Source organism: Canis lupus, chromosome 32 (assembly GCF_003254725.2).
Source record: "Canis lupus dingo isolate Sandy chromosome 32, ASM325472v2, whole genome shotgun sequence".
In the NCBI taxonomy this organism is placed as follows: Eukaryota; Metazoa; Chordata; class Mammalia; order Carnivora; family Canidae; genus Canis; species Canis lupus.
In genome coordinates this window covers 28,963,786-28,981,129 of record NC_064274.1, presented here as the reverse complement: position 1 = coordinate 28,981,129, position 17,344 = coordinate 28,963,786, and the positions used below count along the sequence as shown (strand labels likewise).

The following is a 17,344-nucleotide window of genomic DNA, read 5'->3' as shown; positions in this document are numbered from 1 at the left end:
TCAGGATCGGTTCTCTGTTTATCCCTGCAAACTGCTTGAGAATCATCATCTGAATGCTAGAGGGAGTTGTGCCCATATTATGAAGTTGAGATAGTTTCATTCTCAGCTCTATTGTGCTCAAAAACCCTAGAATGAGGCAGTGGCAGGAATGACCCATTTTTCTCATTTTGCATAATTTTGTATTTAAATTCTCACTATCGGGGACTTTTATAATAAAGTGATTTATCCAGAACCTTGCATCAGTTTTAAGAAGGACTTTTATTCAGAGGAAAATTTTCAAATAGATCAACCATGCATTGAAATCCATTTACATTTCCTCTAAGTGGCGTTTCCTGAAATATTTGCTAATTATTAAAGTATTTTAGCCAACATCCAATCCCCTGGTTTTTCTATTTATTTAAGTCAGGCCCAAATGAATAGATAAGGCCAAATCTATCGTGTCTATGGGAATAGATTAAGAGGTTATAAACATAAGATTAGCGTTAACTATAATATTAAGCAGAAAAACTGGTCGTAATGTGTGACAATGAGTTTTCTTCACGTGTAAAAATAGCATATTTGTCAAAGCACTCGGGTTTTACACTGTGAGAGCCTTTGTGAATACTTTCTATTGATATCTCTCTTTTAAAAGTGATTTTCTGATAAATAGAATGCAAAAACCCAGCTACTTCTGGTTAGACAGAAGTGTGCCTTGTTTTCAGATATCTGCTTGTGTGGAAGTTTCTGCTTAAAACCAATACTTGTAGGGATCTCTGGGTGGTGCAGCAGTTTAGCGCCTGCCTTTGGCCCAGGGCGCGATCCTGGAGACCCGGGATCGAATCCCACATCGGGCTCCGGGTGCATGGAGCCTGCTTCTCCCTCTGCCTGTGTCTCTGCCTCTCTCTCTCTCTCTCTGTGACTATCATAAAACAAAAACAAAACTTATAGCTCAAACTTTGGGATAAAGTACTGGGTACATGTGAATCTGACAATGAGAATATGTATTTGGTTTTGTCTAAAGGAGCTTATTATGTCACCTGATTATACATAGCATTGTGTATGGTGTTTTTCTGGTTCAGCTCCGATAGTAAGGCTAAGTCATTCATTTGATTAATCATTATTGAGCACATACAAAGCATCAAGAGTTGTACTACAAGCTGTGTAGGTGAATTAGGTATGGTCTGTGCTCCAAAGAAGCTTGTAGTCTTATAGGGTAGATAAACAATAAACTTACAGACAAAACAACATTCATAAAATGTGATGAATACTGTATTTTATTGAACAGAGATGCCACTGGTTTTAAGATATATCTTTTTAAAAAAGATTTACCTATTTATTTTTAAAGATTTATTTATAGAGAGAGGGGGAGAGAGCATGCCCATGTGCACAGGTAGTGGGGGTGGGGCGGCAGAGGGAGAGAGAGTCTTAAGTAGACTCCACGCTGAGTAAGAGCTGGCTGTGGGGCCCGATCTCACCACCCTGAGATCATGACCTGAGCTGAAACCAAGAGTTGGACGCTTAACCTGCTACACCACCCAGATGCCCAGATACATCTTTTTTTTTTTTTTAAGCCCCTTAGAAAGAAAGACCATGGCCAATGAAACTGTGATTTATCACAATCTTAGAGATGTTAAAATGTGAGGGGGAAATGTGTACTTTAGAACCACCGTACTCTCAAGAGAACCAAGGGCTGTGATAGACGGTCATCAGGAATCTCTAACGGGATGGACTCTTTGATGAGGTATGTTTTAGCTCCAAACTGAAGAGTAGAACTTGTTCCTCCTACTGAAGCTCAAAAAGAATGTTCCAGGCAGCAGGAACAGCCTCAGGACACAGACAGGAAAGCACGGGGCATGTTTTAGTTGCCTGAATTCTGCCTCACAGGTTTGGTAGCAATTGTCCTTGGTTTTCCCAAGCCCTCACTGAGTTGTAGTACAAATTTCTAAACCAGTGAGGCCTCTCCCTGTCCGCGTGGCCGTCTGTGGTGGTTATGGCCTTCCTGCTGTTGCGCTGTGCTCTGCCTGCATGGACGCCGCTGGTGGGGCTGCCTCTCTGCTCTACCACTGCCATACCAGTCTAACAGCCTGCTCCTGCTGAGGGAGCCAACCTCTCAATCAAAGTGAATACTACTCTGGAAATCTTGGGTGGTCTGACCTGATATTTTAGTTTAGTGGCCACAGATATTTTAGGGCCCCGAGAGGTAGTCTTACTCTTTCAATTTTACTGGCCCCTCTGTTAAAGGAACTTGGAACAGTTTCCCCAGGGACTGGTCTGGAGGTACCATTGAATAATACCACAGTGTTTTTCTTCCTCCCCACAAAGGACCAGCTGGTGCCTCCAGACCGGGCATAAACCTTTTGGGGCTCTACTAACTCAGAGCAAGAACGCTGCTTTCCCTCAGGATTCCTACCCTTCCAGGTCAGGCAACAACCTATCCTTCCTTTGTTGTTTAGGACTTTCAATCTTGGTGCTGCCTCTGCTTTCCTTCATTTTTCTTTCCCAGGAGAATTCAACACCCTTATGCCTTGGTATCATGAACATTCGAAGACCACCTGTAGGTTTTCAGAATAAGTCTCATTTCCCTATCCCTCCTTCCACAAAGAGAGAGAGAGAAAATAGTAAAACTGCATCATTGCTCACTTATCTATCCACGGCCTATACCACAGCGTGTTGGGGCAGCTGACATAAGTCCTCAGCACAGCTCTTGTGAGATGCTGACAGTCTCCCCGAGGAAGAGATTATACTATCTTTATTTAGGGAAGGAGGAAATGGTCCATGTACAAGATAATTTTATGACACATTTGAACAAAATACACCCAGGAAAGGATTTTTAAAAACCATAACAAATGTCCAAGAACTGGTGAATGGATAAACAAAATGTGGTATGTCCATACAATGGAATACTATTTAGTAATAGAGGAACTTTCCATAACATAGATAGACTTCAGAAATGCTGTGTTATGTGAAATAAGCCAGATGCAAAAGACTGTGTATTATGATTCTATTTTTGTAAAGTGTCCTAAAAAGGTAAATCTATATATAGAGACAAAAGGTAGATTAGCAGTTGCCTGGCCTTGGGTTGAAATGGATATGATTGCAAATGGGTATGAGGGATTTTTACAGGGTGATGAGGTGTTGTAATACTGGACTGTGGTGATGGTTATACAACCCCATGTATTTACTAAAAAAATTGTTGGATTGTACATTTTAAATGGGTGAGTTCTATGGCATGCACATGACACCTCAAAAAGAGATGTTAGGGAAAAAAAGCATGATTTAAGACATCCATTGTGAAATCAGCCAGCCCATTCTGACTCCATTAGTACTTGTGGCCTGTGTTTCACTAATTTAACTTCCAAACATCAACATTTAGTGAGCCTGAAGTATGTGCCAGTGATCATGTTCAGATAGATCCCTTTACATAATTATTGCAAAAAGGCAATTGACTTGAAATTGGGCAAGAACAGATCCTCATTTTATTTTATTCATGAGCGACACAGAGAGAGAGGCAGAGACAGGCAGAGAGAGAAGCAGGCTCCATGCAGGGAGCCCCATGTGGGACTCGATCCCGGGACTCCAGGACCACGCCATGGGCCAAAGGCACTAAACTGCTGAGCCATCCAGGGATCCCCAGATCCTCATTTTAGATCATACTGTCCTGAGATTGGGAATAGATCAAAGAAAAAGAGAAAGCGAACAAGCCATAACAAACCACGTGTAACTGCCATATCTTCTTGCACTCTGTATGTTCAAATAATGCATCGGTAACAACAAAGCCTGGAAGGGCAGCACATATCCACCTCTGCTTCTTTATCAGGTATTCTGAGTTCATGTGAGAAGCTTGAGGAGTAGGTCCATTTGGTTCTATGTGTGCTGACTACAGCGAAGGCTGTTAGTCTTGGGGACTGCCTCTAAAGTCCCCTCTGGGGACTGCTGGGATAAGTTCCTTCTCCCCAAAGTGGCCCAGTGATAGCACTTTTCAAAAATAAGCTGATTTGCTCCCAAGCTCAATGAAGTTTCCCAGGGGCACCTTGGTGGCTCATTTGGGTAAGTGTCTGACTTCAGCTCAGGTCATGACCTTGTGGTCCTGGGATTAGCCCCTCCCCTCACAGGCCTCCACACTCAACAGGGAATCTGCTTTTCTGTTTCCCTCTCCCTCCGCGCCCCACTCCTTGCTTGTGACACACTCTTTCACTCTGTCTGTGGAATAAGTAAATACAACCTTAAAGAAAAAAAAAAAAGAAGGTTCCCAGCCCAAGTGGCCAGGGCCCTCAGGGCCCTCTTGCCTAGGCTGAGTAATCTTAAAGTGAAGCTAAAGGCTTTGGCTTCGTTAATTACCACTGGGGTGGTGGGAGCGGAGAACCTTGGAATTGCTAATAATGCTCTTGGTTGGTTCTCTCTGGCTATTTCTGAAAGTTAAGTCTAGACCAAGACAGGGAAGACTAAGTTCTGACTGTGACCAGGACCAAGGGGGTAGAGACAAACCTCTCTCATTCACAGAAATTTTTCAAGGGAAAATATTTTTTTCTTGGGTTATGCCCAATCACAAGAGAATTTATGGCTAGAATCTGGCTAATCCCTTCGCGTCATGGTTCTTAGCAACCAGATCTTTTTGCTTCACACCCACACTGTTTATGAGGGCCCAAGGTAAATCCAGGTTGGGTAGATCAGGACTCATTCAGCTTTCTTTTTTCCATGCCAAAAGTACATCACACTTACCGGTGTCAGTGCCAGGGCTAGCTGATACTTCTCTTTTGCTTCTCCTACAATAGCTTTTCGATCAAGTCATCACAAGTCCCCTTGATGTATATATTTTCCTAATTTTATATCTCCCAGAAAAAAAGAGTAATAATGATTTTATTTCCCCCCGCCCCGACCAAGGGAATTCTGGCTCCTTATCCTATCTCTACCCACTGATTCGAATCCTATTTTTTCTACCCCTCATATCCCATTCCTCCTCAACCTGCTACTATGGCTTCCATTGTCACCAATATTTATGGTGATCCCAGCTAGCCAAATTCAAGAGCCAGCATTCTGTATGACGTTGTCTTACTGACCAATCCACATATAAACCACTTTCTTGTTCTTAAAACACAGTTGGCTTCCCTGACACTATATTCTTCTGTTTTATTTTGTTTTGTGTTTCCTTTGTCTTTGACAGCTTTTGTCTTCCCTTCTTTTGTATATTCTTCCTTTGCTTAACTTCTAAATTTTTGAGCACTCCAAGGGTTTGGTCTTCATTTCTTTTTTCTTTTCTATCTAGGTCCCCCTTCTAGGCGGTCTCGTCCATTTCCTTGGTTTTGTGAACCACCCAGATGATGATTTCCAAATGTATTTCATCAGCTCCACTCAGCTCCATGTTTACATATCCAGCCTTCTCCTTGATATGAAATTTGATAACTTATAATCATTTCAAGTCAGAATTTTTGATTCCCTTCCCAAATCTTCTCCTTTCCTTACCATTTCAGTGAATGACATCAGTGTCCACATAGTTGTTCAAGCTAAAAACTTAGAAATCATCCTTGATTCTTTCTTTTCTTTTACTCCTAAATCCAATCCACCAGCAAATCTATTCGGCTCACCCTCCAAAATCAATTCCAAATCTGTGCATTTCTCTTTTTCTCTACCATTACTCTTAGTCTAAGTCACTGGCTGAGTAAGCATCCAGCTAGTCTTCCTGCTTCCACGCTTGCCCCACACAAATTATCCTCTATACGGGAGTCCAGAGTGATTTCTTAAATACATTTCATATCATGACTTTTCCCTGTTCTTTCTTTCTTTCTTTTTTTTAAGATTTTATTTATTATTCATGGGAGACACAGAGAAAGAGAGAGGCAGAGACACAGGCAGAGGGAGAAGCAGGCTCCATGCAGGGAGCCCGACGTGGGACTGGATCCCAGGATTCCAGGATCAGGCCCTGGGCTGAAGGCGGGGCTAAACCTCTGAGCCACTGGGGGCTGCTCTTTCCTTGTTATTTCAATTAAAATCAAATCAGTCAGTCACACAAGCTTCACCCATTTGGTTTCTTTTATCAGGTATAAAGGTAGATCCTTTGATCTTTTCATGCAGATTCTTTCACTCTTCGACTCAGTCCCAAACTTGCTGGCTATCCAACACCTTTTGGTCTGTTTAAGAACTGGTTTAATGCATCAAGAAAGGTTTTTCCTTCCCTTCTCTCCTTGAATCTGGACTGGCCTGTGACTTCTTTGGCCAATAGAATATGACAGTTCAAGTCCTGGCCTTTAAGAAAACTGACAGCTTCTTTTTTGTTGCCCTGGAACCATTTCAGAAGTCTGGCTAATCTGCTGTGAGCAAGCCCATACTAAAAACATGTTGGAAGGCTATGTAGGAAGAGAAAAATGGTGTGCCAGCCACCAGATATTCCAGATATCCCATCTGAGATATCAGACACTGACGGACAGAGATGATGTCTCCTGTGCTCTTTTCAAATTCTTAGAAACATGACATATGGTTGTTTTAAGCCACTAAATTTTATGGTCTTTTGCTATAGCAATATGGAACTAGAACATTTGGGAAATAATTTGAGAGCATGTCTTGACCTGTCTTCATTGTATTTCTTAGGTCTTTAACAGTTTGGCTGAGTTCAGAATTGTTGGTTAGAAGAGTTTTCCTTCAGAACTTCAAAGGTTTTGCTCTATTTTCTTCTGGCTATAAGTGTTGCTAGTGAGAAGTCTGATGACATCCTAATTCATATCTCCTTCTAGGTAATCTGCTTGTTTTTTTCTTTTTCTTCTGTGGAAGCTTTAGGCTTTTCTCTCTGACCTCAGTATTATTAAGCATCATGATGATGTTTTGTTTTGGGCTCTAGATTTCTGTTTCCTCTAGTTCATTAGCTAGAAGTTCATTAAGTTCATCTCATCCATCTAAATTTTGCTTTTCAAAATTTTTATTGTTCTAATCCTCTACTGCTACCTGCAAAGGTTTATACCTTTCTAAACCATTCACTATAATCCTAGCAGGGTTGGCAGAAGCAGTGGCTGTAATTATGTATTCAGGTTCCCAGAACTTCTGTTTTGTTTATATCATTGTACATTTTATTATACGCAATTTATAAATTTATGAATTTTGTATATTTTGTACAGATTATTTTATGATTATTTTCTTCACATTGTCTCACTAACAAAATTGTAAACTGCATGACAGTTGGGACCATTCTTTCTTGTTCACTCCTTTATCCTCATCTCTTAGTACAGTGCCTGACACATATTTGTCGTTTAATAAATATCTGTTGAATGGATGAATAAAAAATGCCTGGGATGGGAAAAGGAAAAGTAGCAGGAACAGATGTATCAAAAGCTAATGTCATAATCCATATCATCCTTTTGTCCATACTAGTGATTTTTAAAGATTTTATTTATTTATTTGTGAGAGAGAAAGAGCAAACAAGGAAGGGGAAGGATAGAGGAAGAAGAAGCAGACTCCCCACTGAGTAGGGAGCCCAATGAGGGACTCCATCCCAGGTGACTGAGATCATGACCTGAGCTGAAGGCAGACGCTTAACTGACTGAGCCACCCAGGCACCTCAGACCAGTGGCTTTTAACTAAGGGTGATTTTGTTCCACAGAGGACATTTGGCCATACCTGCAGACATTTTTGATGATCACAACTGGGAGGGGGAGCAGTTTGCTGCCAGCATCTAGGGAGGCCAGGAACACTGCTAAACATCCTGCAGTGCACATCGCAGCCCACTACAACCAAGAGTTATCTGGTCCAAAATTTTAATAGTCCTGAGGTCAAGAAACCCTGGCCTAGACCAAACTCTAACAGCTAATTTATATAGTTTAGTCTCTTAAATACATCGCCCATTTTCAGAATACCACACACATGTGTCAAAACTTCCAACTGTATGCCCTCTTTGGTGTGTGGGCTCAGTGGAAAAGTACTAAGTTTGAATGTCCTATGGCTCACCCCTGGATGGTAGATTTTTTTTTATATTTAATATATTCACTTATTTTTTTGAAAGCTGGGATTAGTGGATAAAGAAGGGAGTAGGAAATAAATTCACAGAATCCCTACTTAATTCATTATTTTTCTTTCTAACATGCGATGGTAAGTGGATTTAATGGTGTCTTACATTTTTCTCAGATGCTCTCCCACCTTCTCAGAGGAAAGTGCCTTTCAGCTCTTCACAATAACTAAATAGTGTAATAGCACTCTAGGGCTAGAAGGGGCTTCATTTTAAGATAAAGTAATTGTGCCTCATGTAACTAGCTCAATACAGAACTAGAATATGAATCCATGTCTGTCCTAAAAGGTAGCAATACTCTGTCATAGCATGTTCTCTGAATTAAAAATAACAATAACAACAAACTCTTTGACTACACAAATTCATTTTTAACAACACAATTAATAAAATGCTTACCTTTGTCTGCTTTCATCAAAGTTGAAATCACCTGCGGCAACCATTCCAGGTCACCCGACCATACCAAATGCTACACCACAGACACAGTTGATTATGACCTTGCAGACAAAGAATGGATTTGTAGTTATATGTAGTGACATGCTTCCCATTCAGGCCTTGCATAAGCTATGTTTTGATGTCACCTATGTTTGCAGAGTGAATTCATTCAGCCTAAACTTAACGATTAGTCATGGTTAGTTATTTAATGCTTTACCACTCCCAGCTCCACCTCTTGCTTCCAACCTCACCATTTAAGCCCAAACTAAAGTTGGCACAAAATGGACTCTGTGCTTTCTCCTCTGTAATCCCTGTTCTACTAATGATGTGTGCTATATTTTAAGATGTTAACCATTTTGTTTTTGTTGTTCTCTAAATAGGAGTCAGATAATGGCTCTCTTCATTTTCTTCTCTTAGAATTTCTGAAAGTCAGTAACACAGCAAAGATTCTTTGACATTTTCAGATAAATGAAAGCCTTGAATCAAATCCATAGAGTCTCCTGTTTCTCCCACCACAGCTCTATAGGACGAGAGTTCAGTCATTTCATTCTTTTACCACCTGGCTTACAGGTATCCTCTTTCTCCAGAACCTGCAGGACTTCTCTAAGTTTGAATGTTTAACCACACCTCTGTGCTGGGTTTTAACGGAAGTTACTCAACCTTCTCAATAGGCTACAGACCAGAGTGGGCAAGCTGCCATCATTCGTGATGACCATGGCATAGACTTAAGGCTCATTTCATCACCAAGGAGAATCTGGAGACTAGTTACCTCTCTATCAATCCCCACATAGGGCTTCTTTCCTCTTCATTTATGTTCATTTTCACGTATCATTTATGTGCATGACTTTTATCCACTAAACTGTAGTTCCTGCAGGGTAGGACCCTATCTTTTTTAATGTTTAATACTGCCTCATCCGCCATGACAGCCAACTCTGTGATTTGGCCCTAATCAGTTTTATTTGGTGATAGATGAAGTTATAACTGATATGCTCTGTGCCATAGTCCTTCCTTATTTACCTATTTACCTTGTTTTCTTAGTGACTTCCCTATTTGGGCAGCTAGACCAGAAGGCATCCATTTTCTTTAGGATTTGTTAGTAATGGAATCCAAAAGGCAAAAAAAAGAGCAAATTCTCAGCTTTTAATATCAAAATCTTTGTACTGAGTGTTGGGAGATATTGTAGAGGATAAACAAATATATAGAATCCTGTTTTCCTCCTCCTCAGCCTCTTCACCAGATAAAGATCACAGGAACCAAGAATGGAGGAGGAGTATGGGAAGAACAAGAGAGCTTTAGGAATTGGTCTGTCTCTGGGCCTTGTATCCTGCCCCAACCCCCAGAGAGCTTCCGCATATCCCTGGATCTGAGTTTCCCTGGGCTTTTCTGGAGAAAGACAGCAGAGGTGGTATTGATGGGTGGAAGGAGCATGGTGAATGCCTGGGACAGGCCAAGATCCTTTGGAGGCCCTAGAACTGGAGGTAACTAACTTTCTGTTTCATAAGAAAAGTCCTAGAGGTTTGGGAGAGAGACAGAGAGAGAGAGAGAGAGAGAGATTAGAGAAGAGAAAAGGGAAGGAGGTGAGAGGGGGGAAGGAGGGAGAGAAAGGAGAGAGAAAAAGGAAGGAGAGATAGAAAGAACTTTCTCAACTTTCCCTGCCTGCCCAGCTGGAGTTGAGATTTTCTACACACTAGCAAAGGATCCTCCGAGACATAGGTATTACATCAAAACTGTTTTTTAATTTTATGATGGCAAGAATACTTAACATGAGATCTACCCTCCTAATGGATTTTTAAAGTATACAATACAGGATTGTTAGCTACAGGCGCTGGATTGTACAGCAGATCTCTATAATTTACTCATCTTTTCTGACTGAAATTTTCTACCTATTGACAGACAAGTCACTCCCTGATCTGTACATTTAAACTGTTGGTCATCAGCAATTTCCTATCATTTAACTAACCTAATACGACGGGCAGGACCCCATTATGACTGCTGTGGGCATAAGACACCTCCTCTGTAAAGAAATTTAAAATTATACTTTATGTGGTGCAATAGAGAGAGATATATTCGTATTATATGTTAAAACATGTTCTTCAACCTAAAAGTTCATTTTTTTTCCTATTGATTTATAAAGAAATAAAAACACTTTCCTGGGCCCCTCACTTTCTCTGAGCACTGTGTACCCACCGGGCCTCCTGGGATGCAAGCCCCAGGATGGAACAGAAAACAGGCCAGCAGCCCCCACCAGAGCTCCGGCCCTGAGAGTCGCTCACCCCCACCCTCCCTTTTTTCTTCTTGCTTTTGTAGATTCCTTCCTTCTCCAGGGGGATGGGCTTCTCTCTCCTTGGCCTTTCCACAGGTGAATAAATCCCTCTAATCTCCAATCCGGGTCAGAAAGTCCTGCTCTCAGGTAATTAGGAAGGATATTTCTATTTCAACTGGGAACTAATTGCAAAACGCAGGCCTTTGTGCTGCTATGTAAATTAGCCTGGCTATCAGATTGAGAGCTGCCCACTATAATATTAAAAACAAACAAACACCAACCCCACCACATGGATACTGAGCTCCTGACCACCATCCGAATTATCCCTGGTGACCAGGAAAGTGAGCTAACAACTGATCTTTGTAGCGGGTACATTTACACATTGGCAAGGTTTCAGACCTCCGCCCCTTCCCCCCTGCACTAATTGCCCCTCTAAGATTGTAGCAGAAAACACACTGGCTCTTGCTTTGAAAACCACAGGGGTTTGTGTGAGTGAATGACATTTTATTACCCTGCCCTTTAGAAATTAGCCTCCACACTGTCAGGCCTGCCATGGAGCTTTTCCCCGATTTTCCCTCAGATGTCAACCACCCAAATTCCAAATAATGCTGGAGAGTGATGTGAGTGGGATGATTTGACTGCACATAGATCAGAGTTGTCTCTGGGCAGTTTGGTGGGGCCAAGGCTCTGAGTCTAGAAGAAAATGGAAATTAACAGATAATGGGACAGGATAACATCTCTGCTCAAAGCTTCATCATCAGATGAGCTTTGAATAACCCTGATCCATTAATCAATTATTTTTAATAAAACATACACACACACACCCCCCTTCTGTTTTTACAAGATTTGCTCTTAAATTCATGTAGGTGGAGGTTTTATTCAGCTGAGTAATTCTCTGCCTTTGGAGTACAGTACCCCGTCCCGTCTCCTAATTCCTACCCTAGTATGCCTATATTTTTAGGTCTGAGAGTATTAAATTTGATTTTGTTTCAATAATTGTTCTATTTTAAGGTACCTTTTGAAACTATTTGCAACATTCCAGACTTTTTCCAAACCAAGGCCAGAAATAACTTTGTTAGCTACTTGTCCCATCTTTGAGTTTCAATTTGTCTTTGCATTTTGATTTAGCAGTTGAATTTTGTGGGTGTCTGGGTGGCTCAGTGGGAAAAGTGTCTGTCTTCAGCTCAGGTCATGATCCCAGAGTCCTAGGATCAGGTCCAGTATTGGGGCTCCCTGCTTGATGGGGAGTCCCACTCCATCTACCCCTCCCTCCGCTCATGCTCTCTCTTACTCTCTTATGCTCTCTCTCAAGTAAATAAATAAAATCTTTAAGAAAAAAAAAACAGTTGACTTTTTTAAAAAAAGATTTTATTATTTATTCATGAGAGACACAGAGAGAGGCAGAGACATAGGCAGAGGGAGAAGCAGGCTGTGGGGAGCCTGATGTGGAACTCAATCCCAGGACCCCGGGATCATGACCTGAGCCAAAGGCAGACACTCAACCACTGAGTCACCCAGGTGCCCCCAAAGAGTTGGCTTTTGAAAACATACAGAAACTTCAAGTTAATTAAACATTTTAATTAAAAAATAAGCATGACATAAATGATCAGTCTTCAGGAATTATTATAGAATATCTTTGACAATAAAACTAATGATTTCCTTGATTTGTGAAGATATTTTCTGATTATGTAATTATGAATATCAATTTTGATTGTGATATTTGATATGAGTAATTTCCAGTGAAGGGAGAATTCTGGAGACAGAGTGATAGATAACGTAGATCTATGTTTCACTCTGGGAACTGACTATAACACCTGGAAATTATGTACATATCCATTCATATTGTTAAATGAGTTAATGCATATAAAAGAATCTAGTGTTAGAATTGGTACACAGAATATATTCAAGTCAAGGAAGAGTAGAAATTGAATATGAAATTATTTATACCTTGGAGATTAACTTCCTAGAACTATTTTCCTATATATTTCTCTGTCAGTCTCACTCATTCAATGATAACTATCAAGCACATACTTTTATATTGCATCAATTCTAAGCAAGGCATTTACTCACATTTTATTAACTCTAAAATCATAGTGGGTTTTAGCATTGATTGTGGCTTACATTACTGTCAGCCAGAGCAAACATGGGCATTTACTTGGCTATCATTCCCTGTGGAACAGTCGAATGACTGAGTACCTTTGTGTTTCTGTCAACTAACTTTTAAGGACCATTTGAGGAGGACACATGAATTGTGGTCACTTGAAATCTAATACTAGATAAGGCCAACAAGGCACTAGTCCTAAAACCTGCAAAATGGTGGGTGGCAATGGCTTAGAAGAAAATCCAAGAGATACTAGTAGAGCACTCTTAAGAAAATGGTGCAGCACCAGCACTCAAGGTGGCATATCTGATACTGTGGGAAACCTCATGGACACCGACCATTCTGAATTAAAAATGTGATGTGGCAGAGTTAAACTCAATATGAAAAAGTTTAAAAAATTGAACCAATGTATTTTGCTTATATTTTCCTTTACATGTATGTGTAAGAATAATATGATGAATATCTATGACTAAGCAGTTCTCTTATACCAAATAGAAAAATGTCTATGTAATAAGAAAGCATAGTGTCATAGTTTAAATAAGCATTATGTCATAATTCTGGAGACTTTACCTGGTTTCTTAATGGTATACAAAAGAACGATGCATCTCACCATCAACGATACTTTAGATTCAATAAATTGAGTACCTACTATACCTTGTGCTAGGCTTTGCAGATATAGTTAATGAAGCAAATATTTATGGAATACTTACAGTGTGTCCCCAAATTGCTGTGTTGTGAATGGGCCCAAGAAGCTCTCATGGATGTTTTTCTGGCTGGGAAGACAAGACACCATACAACATGTTTCCAGAGAGGGTAAATAATATGGAGGGGTAAAATGTGTAATGTATTACGAAGTATATTGCAATAGAGTGAAACATTGGTGTCTAAGACACAGTTCCTTTTCTCAAGGAATTTACAATGGAGTGTCAAAGATAGAAGGAGATTTCAAAATGGTGTGTTAGGTACCAAGAACTTCTGAAAAGTCCAGAGGAAGTGATAGTTAAAACTGTCCTAAGGGGCAAATACGGATTAGCCAGTGGAAGAGTAGAGAAAGGGTATTCCAAACAGAGGGACTGTCATGTTTAAAAGCCAAGAAGTAGGAGGGAGGCTGATGAATTTCTTCAACTGTAAGGAGTTCAGGTGGCAGAGCTCACAGCATGAGGGGACAAGGGATGAGCCTGGAAAGCTAGGTGAGTGTTGGAAGACCTTGGAGGCTAGGGTGAGTCTTTTGGTCTTTATACCAAAAGCAGTGGGGTTTTGTTCAGGGTATAGGCACGATAGAGTTTGTATTTTAGAAAGATCACCATTGCTGGAGTATGGAGGGCTGGGTTAATTTTCTCCCTTCCCCTCCTCCCCCTAAGCAAAAAAGCCAGCTGTTGCAATGACTCGGGAAGTTGACAATGGCGGCCATGTTAACTTTTCCAGTTTCCCCAACTTGACTGGATCTTTGTCCTGCTGTGTGTGGGCTTGGTAATAAAATGTTGACTCCGGTAACCTATGGTCACTGCTCAAGTGGAGCCACGTTACAGACACTACAATCATTTTTAAATGAAGTCCTGTCAAGTTATTTGACTAGAAAAGCAGATTAATAAAGCTACTGATCCAGTGAGTGACTGATCAATAAAAATGCCACTTCAATTACATGATAAAGTAAAAAATCAAAGTGTATGGTTACCCTCCTGAGCTTCTGTGGGACTGAAGAATTTCCGTCTGAGATTTATCAAAGGGTCTTGAAAGCCAAAGAATGGTTTAGATGAAACTCAATTGATTTTGTGTTTCTGCCAGAACTCAGAGCTTTCTACAGGTCACAGCCTGTCAGGTATAAAAAAAAAATCATAATTTTACCAGAGCTACCTTTCATGGTTTAGAAGGGAAAAGGCCCCAGAAAAGCTGGACTAATAAACACTGCCAGTGCGTCTGTTTAAGCAAAAGTAAGTGAAAATGCCAAAAGGCTCAAGTTCAAAGGGAGGATTCTGTACCTGAGAAATGTCGCTTTATGGAATTCTCACTTCTTTGGAAAAGCACTTGGCAAAAAGACTTCTGAAGCAAGGCCGGGAAGGCAGAGATTGAGTGCATTCGTGCCTCTCAGAGCCAGCACGACCTCTGCCTTTCTTCTTGGAGCCCGTGAAAGGCTGCGACACCAGGGAGATGGGCTGTTTGCTGAGCCATCCTGGAAGGCTCCAAATCCAGGGAGAATGCGGACATCTGTTCTTTAGTCGCTCGTGCCTTTATGAAAATAGTTGCATTTTCTGAGCAACGTCTCACAAGAAATAAGGATGGGCCAAACAAGTCACCTCTAGATATTTTATTCTCATGTGCTTTTGTATTTCTGGGTGTGCGCAGGTTTACCCCTGCAGGAAACCATTTAAAGAATGTAGATAATACCTATCAGTGTTGTGAGTCCCCCTGTCAAGAGAGTTATGTACAATCATGCATCCTTGTAAGTTATTTATCATACCCTGAGGCTTGATGGAATACAGTTTCCTTGATGAAGAGATAAAAAGGAGCAACATAAAAGCAAGGTAGAAGAAGAACGCTTCATTAAAACTGAATCTACCTTCTGGTCTTAACTTTTTTAGAGGTTTTTTTTTTTTATTAGTATTGCTGAAATTTATCATAACACAAATTTGCTTCATAGAACCCCTTTTGAGAAAATAAAGAGAACAATAAGGGATGGAGTGCATTTGGAAAGGGACAGAAATACAGAGAGACAGAGAGAAAGGTCAAGAGACAGAGAAAAGAAAAAAGAGAAAGGGATGGGACGCCTGGGTGGCTCAGTAGTTGAGCATCTGCCTTCGGCTCAGGGCGTGATCCTGGGATCCTGGGGTCGAGTCTCTCATCCGGCTCCCTAAGGGGAGCCTGCTTCTCCCTCTGCCTGTGTTTCTGCCTCCCTCTCTATGTCTCTCATGAATAAATAAAAATAAAATCTTAAAAAAAAAAAAAAAGGAAGGAAGAAAAGGAGAAAGGGAGGAACTAAAGGAACTGACTTCTGAGAAGCTGGAAGGAATACTGAAAATGCAGTCAGAGACCAGCATCACCACCACCCCCTCCCGAGATGGAAATAAACAGCTCTTTGCTGTTGAAATTAATCGGAGGAGTTTGCAGAGCTGGATAGCGAAGACCACCCCGGGGTCCCCTCACTTCTAGGGGAGGTAGAGGACAGGGTTAGTCGTAGGGGTTCAATCTCCGCAAACCAGTACCCCCTACTTAACACAAGGGGTTCAAGCAAAGGGGCCTCACAGTTCTAGGGGTTCTGTATCTCTCAGGGTGGGTGGGGTGGCCACTGAAAAGTAGTGGGGCTCAGGTCCAAGAAAGGGTGGAGAAGGGGGATAATTGATGTTTTATGCTGTGTTGAAATTTAGTTCAAATTCTAGTTTTGTTTACCCTCCCTCTCCCATTGCTCCGCTAGAACAGAACCCTCAGGCATAAATAAGCCTCAGGAATAATAGCAGATTTTCAGGACGTAATATTAAGGGTTCGCTAAATAGAGCAATGGAAAAAAAAAAGTTTTAACCTCTTAATACTGTGTTTCAAAGGACTTAAATTTAAGCTACCTAAATAAGATATGGATACAATTTCTTTGTGAAAAATGAAAATATTACATTTAAGACTAAACTCCTCTGTCATCATCATTCTTAATCCCAAGTCTTTCGCAGTCTTCTTACTAGTCTACTTTGTTTCCTTTACAGAGCTTCTTCTAGGTAGAAACTATGCAGTATTGTTTTATGTGTATAAGTGTGTTTTAAAAATCAGTACTATGGGATACCTGGGTGGCTCAGGGGTTGAGCATCTGCCTTTGGCTCAGAGCGTGATCCTGGAGACCCGGGATCAAGTGCACATCAGGCTCCCTGCATGGAGCCTGCTTCTCCCTCTGCCTATGTCTCTGCCTCTCTCTCTCTGTATCTCTCATGAATAAATAAATAAATATATCTTTAAAAAAATAATAAAAATAAATAAAAATCAGTACTATGATAAAAAAATTTTATTGAATACATTTGATGTGTAACATTGTGTAAGTTTAAGGTATACGGGGTGTAACTTTGGTACATTTATATATTGTGATGTGATTGCCAATGTAGTGATAGCTATCGTATTATATACTTATTGTACAATATTTTCTATGTTCATTGGACTGTGCTTTGGATCTTCATGGCTTATTTATTATTTGTGACAGGTCATTCTTACCTCCATCCTCCCCATCCTCTTGTGACTACTATTTTACTCTGTTTTTTACACGTTTAATTTGTTTAGCTTTCAAGTACAAATGATAACTTACAGTACTTTTCTTTCTCTGTCTGACTTACCTGGATTAGCCTAATGGGTTCAAGGTCCACCTATGGAATTGCAAATGGCAGGATATCCTCCTTTCTCGTGGCCGAATAATATTCCATTATCTATGTGGACCACGTCTTTTTCCCTCATTCATCTGTTGATGGGCATTTGGGTTATTTCTATAACTTGGCTACTGTGAATCATGCTGTGATAAACGTAGGAGTGCAGGTATTTCATTCAAATCCTGCTTTTGGGGATCCCTGGGTGGCGCAGCGGTTTAGCGCCTGCCTTTGGCCCAGGGCGTGATCCT

The 17,344-nt window shown here is 40.8% G+C and overlaps 1 long non-coding RNA gene across 14 annotated transcripts in view; it reads left to right on the top strand.

Moving 5' to 3' along the window:
* Positions 1 to 17,344, top strand: part of LOC112671731 (uncharacterized) — an 83,037-nt gene that overhangs the window by 44,187 nt on the left and 21,506 nt on the right. For 4 of the 14 annotated variants that reach the window (XR_007407825.1, XR_007407824.1, XR_004811351.2 and 1 more), the window contains exon 6: positions 13,475 to 13,575. The exons of the other annotated variants lie outside the window; for them this stretch is intronic. This is a non-coding gene — a long non-coding RNA (uncharacterized LOC112671731). The remainder of the gene's footprint in view (positions 1 to 13,474; positions 13,576 to 17,344) is intronic. 14 annotated transcript variants of the gene reach the window in all.